General features: G+C 39.0%; 1 long non-coding RNA gene across 2 annotated transcripts; it reads left to right on the top strand.

Moving 5' to 3' along the window:
- The first annotated feature begins 61 nt into the window (after positions 1-61).
- On the top strand, positions 62-9,717 carry LOC112972222. Of its 2 annotated transcripts, XR_003255590.1 has the most exons (4): positions 62-165; positions 384-484; positions 4,980-5,114; positions 7,410-9,717. It is a non-coding gene; the product is annotated as an uncharacterized LOC112972222 (long non-coding RNA). The 2 variants fall into 2 exon arrangements; XR_003255589.1 differs by having other exon boundaries at positions 63-484.
- Positions 9,718-11,070: the final 1,353 nt, after the last annotated feature.

Raw genomic sequence — 11,070 nt, 5'->3', positions numbered from 1 at the left:
CCTCATGGCGGCGCGCGGAGCAGCGGCCCTAACGGCCGCAACGGCCGGCGGCGGCGCGCGCGGGGCTGCGGCCGTAACGGCCGCAACGGCGGCGGTTTAGGGCCCAGTGCCGCGGCGGCGTCCTCGGGAGCAGTGTCTCGTCCGCCGCCGGCAGGAGGGCGGCTGGTGAGGGACGAGGGCGGCAGCGTTTGGCCCTCAGAAATGCAGTCCCCTTCCCCGCAGCCCCACTGCTGCCCCCGAAACCCCCGTGGTGCCCCCGCCGTGCAGCACGTCGGCCGGCGAGGCGCAAAGAATTTAAACGCGTGCTCCTGTGGAAAAATAAATAATATTTCGTATACGGTGTCTCCAGGCCTGCCGCGGTGCTTCAGGTATGTTTTACACAGGTGCCTCAGGAACCGCAGCGCCCAGTAGCCACACGGCGGGGGGCAGAGCGGGAGGCAGGAGCACCCCAACGACAAAATAACCCAGGAAATGGGTGGCAGAGGTAAGCGTACAAGCCATGCTCCGAACTCCCTATCTCATGCTTTTAGCCGTTTGACGCATTATTCAGTTATTTTGTAAAGAATGCTTAAGGTAAAGGGCGTTTTTATGTTGCCATCGTCTCAGGATCCTAATACGCATGGCATGGTGCACAGGGTGTTTGGTATGGTTTCACTTTAAATGTGCGCTTGAGTAAACTGCTTACGTTTCAGTCTACCAGGAAGAATGAAGTCTGTGGTCTTCCCTTTTTGTATTTCTCATCAGTGAGGCTATATGTCGAATTTGATCCTTAGACCATCTCTTCTAAAACTTCTATGGAATGCTGTGTTGTTCTGTAGGGCTATGTAGTTTATAATCATTTTTTTTACTGTATTTTAGCTCTCATTTGGAGAGGAAAAACTATCACTAATTCAATAAGGCAGTAACTAGAATTAGAAAAGTATGCTGCAGAGTCACAGTGAGATTATGACAGGAGATATGCTAGTTTTCTTTCTGAGTAAAAAGATTAAATACAAAGGTTCCATCTCCATCATATAAAAATAAGTGTCTAATATTTTTTATTTGCTTCATTTATGTTACCTGATCTCATACTGTGCTTATGTTCTGTAAGTATTGGTGGCAAAGGTGTTCTTAATAGGTATTAAAACATCTCTAACTTAACATAAATGTAAGACACCTTTCAGTGGTTTAGAAGTCAAGAGGAAGCTGCTTAAAAAAAGAAAAAAGAGAGATGCCTATTGATCAGGAGATCAGCTGCAGAAAACTTYAGAGCACGTACTTGCCAGATCTAGCCATTAGAGCACAAATCTCTCTCCTTGTTTAAATGCTCTGTTGTCTTCCCAACAGCTGGCAGGAACAGCATATTCTTCCAAAAAAACTTTGCAGGGTCAGATTTTCCCTTGGTGTAATGACGCTTGCTTCATTTTCATTTACTTTAATGAAACTACACCGGTCTATATTCTGATATTACTACACAAAATATTCTTCTTATTTCCTGACATCCAGATAATTCCCCAGAAAGTGTGATTCAAAATCCAAAATACAATCTCAGTATTTTCCACAATTATATTGTGTTCTATTCCCTGTGGTATTCTGGCCTCATCTTAAATTTTTTAAAAAAGTCTATATCCTAGACTTAGAGGTTAAGTGAAATTTTTCACTAAGGCCAGAATACAAAGCATACATCAGAATAAGCATATTCACATAGATGTACTTGCTTACTTATGCCAATATAATTGGTAAAAATTGTCTCTGTAGGCCAGCTGATTACAGGAACAAGGCAACAGAAAAACAAAGGATCTGATCCTGATTTGCTGTGTGATAAACACGTTCACTAGCATTATCAAATAACCCAGGGAATTTGATACCATGATATTACTGACATGTAGTTACAGGTGGACACCTTTGCAGATTCCTCTGAAAATTCTAGCCTTCATTTGTCTAGGAGTGATAATAGTTGTATCCACCTGTTTTGCTGGACAAAAAGAATACTGTGCGAGTGAATTAGCAAACATTTCAATGATATTTTTAAAATACAAAGACTATACCTTCTATTTTCTTCACTGAGTAAAACTAAGTGTGTATTGGTTCATGTAGTTCATGTTGTGACAGCATTTAGGTCAAAAAATTCTGAAGATAGCCAATCAATTGCCAAGCAACATCACAAAATACCTTTAAAGGACACATTCACTGACTGTGATTTTACATATTTCAAATACAGACCATTGTTATAGTCATTTAACCTTCTTAAAGCAAAATGTTATTGAATGGTCATAATCATTCTCAAATGATCCATGTTGCTAGCAGCTCTCATAATGTAGTGTGTACAGCACAAGAAAAAATCAGTGTTCCTTTCCATTTAGTCAGTAATTCAAACTATTAAGCAGCACAGGACAGATACCTCTGTACACTTCAGTTGCCGCTTTGTGCCGCTTAAACACCTCTAAGGAGTTGCAAATATTATTTATCCAGCCAGTTAAGCAGGGCTTACAAGTACTTTATATTACTGTCATGGTATAAAGAAGCTAAAGCATACTTGTTTATTTAGTCCAGTGTCCTCTGCTCAAATGTCACCTTCCATTTCTTGAGATTTCAGTATAATAATCATTAATACTTTCTGATACTTCACTACTTTTCTAAGTATTGAACTTGCATTTAATTTCATGTCTAACTTCACAAATACGAATAAATCACATATTTCAGTATCCTTACAGGGCACAATGTAGCTATATGTTTGAGCTCATTTTATAGTGGTTGACAGTGATACAGGTTATAAAAAATGGAGGACTCCCATTCTAACTAATAGGGTTCCTTCTGTTACTCAATTTCATTTTCTGCATTTCTGAAGTGTAAAATAAAACATGCTCTTTCACTGTCTTGGAGAAACCAAGAATGCATATATTAATTAAAAGTAAAAATATGTAATTTAAACAGCAGTGAGCCCACTAATTAACAAACTTATTTATTTGTCCCTCTCATTGTTTGGGAAGAACATAGACAGCATCTGTGGATCAACATAGAATAACAAATTCTGATTTGACAGAAGTTCTTTTTTGTTGTTTCCTTTTAAACAGTGCTGTCTTATTAGTTAAAAATGTGGATTATGTGATGTTTATGTAGTTTTGTTTTCTCAATTTGGCCTTGATTTTCTGGTTTGGTACGTGAACTGATTCGCGCCTCCTGGAAGTCTATCCACTGCCATTTCCTGTTTTCTGGTGGCACACTCATTCTCACCAGGGRAGTTTGCTGACCTTTGCTGTGACCTTCCCTGAGTAGAGCTCTTTGTCAGGCTTTTCATGTCACTTTTTAGCTGCCCGTCCCCCTCTCTCACAGACAAGCACACACAGAGGCAGTACGAATCAGAAACTTTATAGCCCATTCATGGTCCTCGATTTATGTCAGTGCTGTATTCCTGCTCTCCTCGCAACTTCTCCAAAGTGATGCAAGGTTGAGAGTGACTGAGGTTAGCAAACAAGGGCAGAAGGGGAGGTCAGCAGTGTCTCAGGGGTCAGATAGCTGCTGCAAAAAAAGCTAGCGCAGGTGGCAGCTAAGACAGCTGCTGGTTAGGAAGAAAATGGCCACTGAATTTGAGGTTACTTAATTAAGAGAGTGCCTTAGCCCATGTTCCCCCCCTCCTTTTGCTTTTAGACGTTGCACTAGTGGGGGTTGGGCAATCACACTTTCCCAGTGAAGCTCTTGGGTATAGTAGCTGTCTGTCTTTCAGGCTCATTGAAGGCCCAATTAAATGTGTCTTTGTGTAGCGATAACTGAAACAATGAAAAAATAACACCCAGGAACTAGACCACATGCAAATGTGAACCACAGCTTGGCCAGACGGTACGGGCACTTCCTGGGATCTTGATACCAAATGCAGCGGTGATATACGTTGTGTGTGTGTGTGTGTGTGTGTGTGTATATGTATGTGTAGGTAAGAAAGAGGAAAGAGCAAAACCATTACAGACGCACACAGAGAAAAATGTCTCAAAGGATGCCAGATAAAAGCCTGTAGCATGATCTTAAAGATTGAAAGAAAGCAGGAAACAGTACCAAGAGAAAAAGACAGACCTGTCGTCAAAGCAAAGTATCCCTACTATGGCCAGAGAAACAAGACTTTATAAACATTCTTTGTAAATGAACAGAGTTGCATTAGAGAAACACTTGTCTGCCGTTCTCTTTAAAGAAAAATGATGTGGGATTTCAAAGCCTGTCTAATTCTGAAAGTCAAAAGAGGTTGCAATACATTGTAAACCGCTGGATCCCTTATTCCTTCCTTTGGTGGACATATAAACTAAACTATTGAAAGACCCACTACAGCCATAGCTGAGAATGGAGCAGACTTATTCCAAGCTAATCAATCTGTCCAGAGATAAAAAATCTCTCAAGAGTGCCTTTTTTAGTTGTGGTAAAAAGGAAGATTCTGCAAATTCTTCAGTTTTGCTTTGCTTATTCAAGTCACATTGCCTCTTTCAACTTATGTCTTGATACAGTGGGTCAAATTTGTGCTATAATTTTAAGAATGATTCTTTCCGAATTGAAGAATGCTCTTCTGCTATACAAGGAATGTTAGTGTCTTTCAGTGTGTRCATACAAAACTGAATGTTTGTCATGGAACAAGAACAAAGAAAAGACAGCTATATCTTTTTAAATTGAATGCTATTTTATTWAAAAAAAAAATCCTATTTAACCAACAAGTTACAAGCTTTAAAGAGAGAAACTCCACCATTTAGGATATTTGAAAAAAATCCATGGGTGTGTCTTGAGGTAATAAAGATTTTTATTCTTTAGTATGAAGACACAATAAAAGTCATAGAGTGAAGTTCTGGCCCAGTGAAGTAAATGAGAAAGTTAGTGGTATCAGCAGGGATTTCACACAGTTTTTGTCATCAAAGTCAAGGCCACAACAAACAGACTTTATAGTGGTACAGTACTAAAAATACTTTCTTCCACTTTAGATATCATGGACAATACTATGAGACATCAACAATTGTTTCTATTTTCAGGTTTCAAAACCAAACTGAGATGGTCAGATGGTTTGCTGTACTTTGCAGAATGAAACATATGTTCCTGACAACTACTTAAATTCAACTACTTAAATTGATGGAGCTCTAAACTGTGCAAGGATTGGTGAAGAAGAGGTATTTAACACTTCTTTACTTCAGACCTTCCTTTTTTTTTCCACTGTACCTTCGAAAAGGTGTGAATTTTCTAGAKGTAACTATGATGCCTCTTGGCCTTGTATCTTCATCTTTCTTTTAGCTAGTTTGAGGATAATGTCACTACGCAAGGCAGCCACACCACTTTTGAGGGTCTTATCTATGTCAGTGACTCAAAGAAAAGATTACTGTAACTCATAATCCTCTCATTGCTATTAAAAGTTTTTGGATAACTTCTGATGTCATCTTTAGAGGATTTGTACCTCTTTAACTCAACAAATCTAAGGAAAACATGTGCTGTATTACAATGCATGTTTATTTCCTATTTGCTCAGTAATAATGTAGGTCATGTTCTGAATTCAGATGTRCTATATTCTTACGTATCTATCTTAGATATGCAGGAGAATCCAGCCAAATGCTATTCAAYGGTCAATATCAGTTGATGGTGACCATGCACTCACAATTCTTTTCAGTAAAATAACATTTATAGCTCTAAAATATAACTCTGAACACTGTCTTCACTGATGAGAATAAAAATACAAAGTTAAACACAAAAGCAGCTCAAGAGAAAATTATCAGAGAGGAAGAGGATTCTGGATGGATTATCTTTATTTATGTTAAGAGACTTAAAGGCAGGATTAAAACAAAGGCCATCAAAGAATGTGCATGGTTGTCAAACAAGTAAAATGCAGTATTAGATCCATCCAGCAACCTATTAGGCAAATAAATAGGAAGGCCTATTAATTACTGTATTCACATTAAACAGTCTATAAACGATTACAGAACTAAGAACCACATTTTATATAATAGGTAAATTAATGAAGAGCATTTCACAGGACAAAAAAGAATGCTCCTGAATGTATTGACATACTTTCTGAATGTACAAATTTAATAGATTATATTCTTATTTTGTCAGCATAACATGATTTAACATTAGACAGCGTACGGAGAAGGAAAGGAACAAATACTTAATTTCTGTGTTATCACTGGGAATGTGTCCCAGTTCACAGAACACAAAATGTGTTCTTTTATTGTGAAATTGTTTTCAGTATTTAGTTCTTTAAAACAGTATTATAAAAGGTGAGGACCTTGAATATATTTTTGTTGCGTTTTTCTTTAAACAGGTAGGGTGGCAGATAAAACATTACTTCATTGAACACTCTCCCTTTATTAAATACCAAATTGTAATACTAAAATGAGTTCCATGGCAAAAGGAATACTGCAGAAAATTTATTGTTTCAATACATTTTGATTATAACCAAYGGCCATTCAGCAATCTAGAAACAAATATAGTGGAAAGCAGCTGCAGCTTTATTCCTGTACAAACATTCTTCCAGTATCAGTCTCACAGGATCACTGCCCCTATGGGAGTTACTGCTCCAGGCATTTTTGTCTCTGTTGTCCGGATTTCATAGGAACAGGAACTCCCTCTTCCTTTAAAAAACAGTTTGTTTTTGGAAAAGCCACTCTTTAAATCAAATCAAGTCCAATTAACAAACTTATTACTAGAAATTCAAATCATATCTGCSTAGGTTAACATGACAGACCTAAATAGGAAGATTATAGAGGAGCATAGTCAATAAGTACTGACTTGTTCCATAATCAACTAACCAACCCAATATTCGGTCTATTTTACTAATAGTGAAATTCTAAGGAAAATCAAGGAGATCAGCAGGGTGGGAAATTTAACAATAACAGGAGACTTCATTGCTTGTATGTAGATTGTACAAGTGTTACATCTAGAAGATGTAACATAGAGACTGACTTTTTAGACATTAACAGAGTCTCTTTCATGGAACAACTAGTTAGAAGGTCCATGAGAAGAGATAGCCTTTGACTTCATCCTGAGTAGCATTCAGGATCTGGTTTAAAAATTCATATTTGGAGAGCCATTCTGTGACAATGAGTATAACATACTTCGATGCAGTATCATTACAGCATCACCAACAGCCAAAAAATTCACCAAACTTTGACTCAATTTCAAAGAGTGGAACTATGTAAAAATAAGACAGTTTGTTTAAAAAGTGACTAAAAGATGCCGCTAAATAATTAAAATAGCTTCCATGCTGCCTGTAAGGATTTAAGTTGCACATATTAGAAACACAAGGCCTATATACACACTTGGATTATGAAGGAGGGCTTGAGAAGGGTGAAGTAATATTCAAATGAAACAAAGTAGTGACATAAATTCCTGCAGACTGAATATAAGAAAACAATAAAATTGGCCCCCAAGAAAAGAATCAAAGCTAATAATAAATCTTTCTTTGATCCTCTCAGGAGCAGGAAGCCTTCCAGAAGTCTGTTGGAACAATTGATAAACCATGGTATTAACAGGAGTACTCAAAGAACACAAGGCCATTGCAGAAAAGTTTAATAAATCATTTGAGTCAGTCTTCACTGTGGAAGAAACTGGAATCATTTGTAGGGGACTCACCAGTGGATATCCTTCAAATTGAAGGGTTTTTTGGAAGAGAGAATGGAAGAAACTTGATAAAATGCACACTAAAAATCACTAGGACCAGACAGTATTCACCACAGTATTCAAGGGGAAAACAGCAAAATTGCTAACAGGTATGTGTAACCACAGTTTTAAAACTGCACCGGTACCTGGTGTCTGCAGGACAGCAAGTGCGATACTAACTTCTAGAAAGGGTCCCATGGAAGCTAGGGGGCCTGACAGGCTGGGAAGCCTGCTCTCTCCTCTGCAGATCAGTAGAAACTATGGTAGGGAATAGAATCAATGGACACTTGGATAAATATGATCTCCCTGGAAGAGTCAACATGATTTTTATACAACTTACAAACCTTACAAACTTACTAAATTCCCTGAAGAGTCAACGTGCATGTGGAAAAGAGCGAGCTGGTTGATACAGTCTAGCTGGATTTCCGAGGGGTAACTCATGTGCTTGTAGCAGATAAGGGAATGCATACCTTTCCACTCCTCCAGCCACAAAACCCTATATGAAGTGGGTTTTTTTYCCCCTTATTTTGCTTCCCTAAACTGCTGTTTCTCTCACCTCTTCCAAACATCTTCCATAGATATCTGCTTTCCATTAAGACTTAGTGCTGAAAAGGTGCACCTCATCACACTCTCTCCTCCCTTAACTTCCTCTGTTCTCAGAACTGTAATTTCTTATTTCCCTTCTTTTGTGAGATAAGCAGTACCATCCTGGCTGGAAAAAGTAATTTCAAGGGAGAGAGAGCTCTTAAAGGTGGATTTCTAGGGTGAATTAAAAGCACTTTAACCACTATGATTACTATCCCTCTGTCTCTGYAGTCGTACCTCTATTTCTAGGTCACCCAGGGAAGGGGATGCTGCTTGAATGCACAACCCACTCTCAAAGCCTGAAAACACTACCTGCTACCTAGCTCTTTAGCAGGTGAAAAAGAATGGATGCGTGCAGATCCCACACTAGACTTTCTGTGACAGGAATATTTCAGAAGGAAAATGAAGTTAAATGCCTTTCTCTGGACACATTGCCTCCATGCTCAAAAGGAATTTTGCAGCCTTTTCCCATGGAATCGACTTAGAGCTTAATCATATCATCATCCTCTCATACTGCTGTATCTCTACTGTTCATCTGATCAGGTGTCATCCTGGTACACGAATAACAATCTAAAATATGGGGTCCACTCTACTGCCTGGGGATCTTATTTCTTAAAATAGTTCCATTTAATTTTTAGATCCTTCTTGTAAGGTAGGAACACTGTGGCAATTTAGATATCTTTTAAAGCCTGCTGATTTCCTGCAGAACCACCAAAAATCTGAGCTGTGGTCTCATTTGGTGCTTGATTTCCTACACCCTGCTATTTCCACAGAGCAAAGCAATAGTTTTCTTCTACTGTGGCTGCATTAAATTTCTCAGAACTCCTAATTTATTTAATCAAGGGTCAAGGGGTGGGGGAAATGGAGTGACTGCAACCCCTCTAATTATGGTCAGAAATATAATTCTAACTGGCAGTAGAATGGGACTGAGTCAGCTAAAACAGTGGGGGCAAAGTGCCAAGAGTTAAGACGTTGTGGTTTAAAATGACAACCTTTCCACCTGTGTTCTTTTTTGTCTCTTTGAGAGGACCCCACTGCTCAAAATTCTTTATGTAGAGATACTATCTTCTGAGCAAATAGAAACAAAATTAAGGAGAGAAGATAGCTAAAACTACTCTCAAAACATGCGTTCATATGTGGCTGAACAAAACAAGCCATATATCCAGTGTTGATAAAAACATATGGGTTATAAACCGGTCTGTAAGACTTCAGGTAAATTCTGTATTCTTTATGATGTTTTCCATTGTCATCATATGCTCTCACTTTCCTCTAAGGTCAATACTTCTTATCCCTTCTAATACCTCATTTTATTCCTCTCCTCTGTCTTATCTCCAGTTWGTGGACATTGTTCTGGCTTTCAAGTCATTAGAGCCTTGTTTAGTATTCAAAAATACTGTATGGGGAGGAATACAACATTTTTGGTGACATTCTTTGTGTATTTGTCTTAATATTCCACTGGCTATTTTGACTGTCAGGCCATTTGTTGCCATTCTGTTTTTTTTTCTTTTTTTTAAATAAACTGAATAACAGATGTGAATAGTTATGTTTCGGATGAGCACTGTTGCTTCAGGTTTTCAAGGTGGAGTAAACCTCAGGGAATTTAGGAAGTGTAGCAGCTGCCCTTCCTTTGAGCTAACTGTGAAAACAACACATCAAAACAGAAACACAAGTGATTTCTCAAAACAGAAGTATATTAAAGTGTGTAGAAACTATGTCCACAGACATCTGCGGTAGGTATTTTTCTTTGATCATATCAAAAGTGCTAACATTATCCTCATAATAAAATCTGAATTTATTCAGCTCTCCACCAAAAATGCAATTCCTGTGAGAGTAATATGTTTGTGTCAGCCTCAGAATCATGACTGGTGTTGTCAAAACTGGACTGTTTTTTTTCACATCAGCCAACTTGTGACCAGCTGGCTTGAACAACAAACATTTTGTTCCTTTTATGAATGAAGCACTCTATCAGCAAAACATGAATGGGCGCAGTTATATTTAATAAACTGAGTTTTTCTTAGCTTTTGTTTCCCCTTGAGGAGAGAGGAGAAGAAATTTGATTCCATTGCAATGAATAGAAACTGATTCAAAAACTGACCTTGGAGAAGCAAAACACAAAGACTGTTGCATTTTGGATGTTGTAAAAATAGGGTATGATGAACTCTTGATTAAATCCAATCAAATAATTGGTCTGGATCTCATAGTAAAAGGGTCCCCAGTTTTCTTGTATTACGAGTATGACTTAATTGCATTGTTTACAGCACAACAAGAGACAGCTTAATGGTGCACTTGAAATTTGCGGGGTTGTGGGCTTCATCTTTTGTCATAGACAGCAGGTACAGAAGATGGCATTGCTAACTGGATTATAGATTCTTAGTTGCCTATCTAAAGTAGAAAAATACAATCGCATCCCATTCTTTAGTATACTTGAAATGCTTTGAGAATGTGTATGTTGTATGCTCAGGTCATCAGACACATATTGCAAGGTGCCGTTTAGCAATCCCGTAAAAGCCTGTAGTTACTACAGTCCTAACGTACTTTCAGGAGAAAACYTTGTCCCGCAATACTTTGAAGTGCACGTTGTGAATAACATAACCCCAACTAATCTCCGATTCGGGAAAAGCGCTTAATGATGGTAATTATTTCTTTCGGTGGGTGGAAGTTTTTATTTGCGATGCGGACACCCTTCCCGGTGTCAGAGCTGGCTCGGCCGAGCAGCGCTGCCCCACACCACCTACGGACGGGTGCGAAATGCCCGGCCCCGCGCCGCGGCGATGCCGCCGTTAATTTAAAGCGAGGGCTCCCGCACCGCGCGCCAACGCCGCCAACGGCTCGCCGCCAACGGCAGCCGCGCGCCGCCCCGCAGCATCACGGGACGGCGCCGCGCGGCGCATT

The sequence above is a fragment of the Apteryx rowi genome, unplaced genomic scaffold (genome assembly GCF_003343035.1).
Source record: "Apteryx rowi isolate R43461 unplaced genomic scaffold, aptRow1 scaffold_48, whole genome shotgun sequence".
In the NCBI taxonomy this organism is placed as follows: domain Eukaryota; kingdom Metazoa; phylum Chordata; class Aves; order Apterygiformes; family Apterygidae; genus Apteryx; species Apteryx rowi.
The sequence above is the reverse complement of the archived record's forward strand: the minus strand, read 5'-3'. Positions and strand labels throughout refer to the sequence as shown.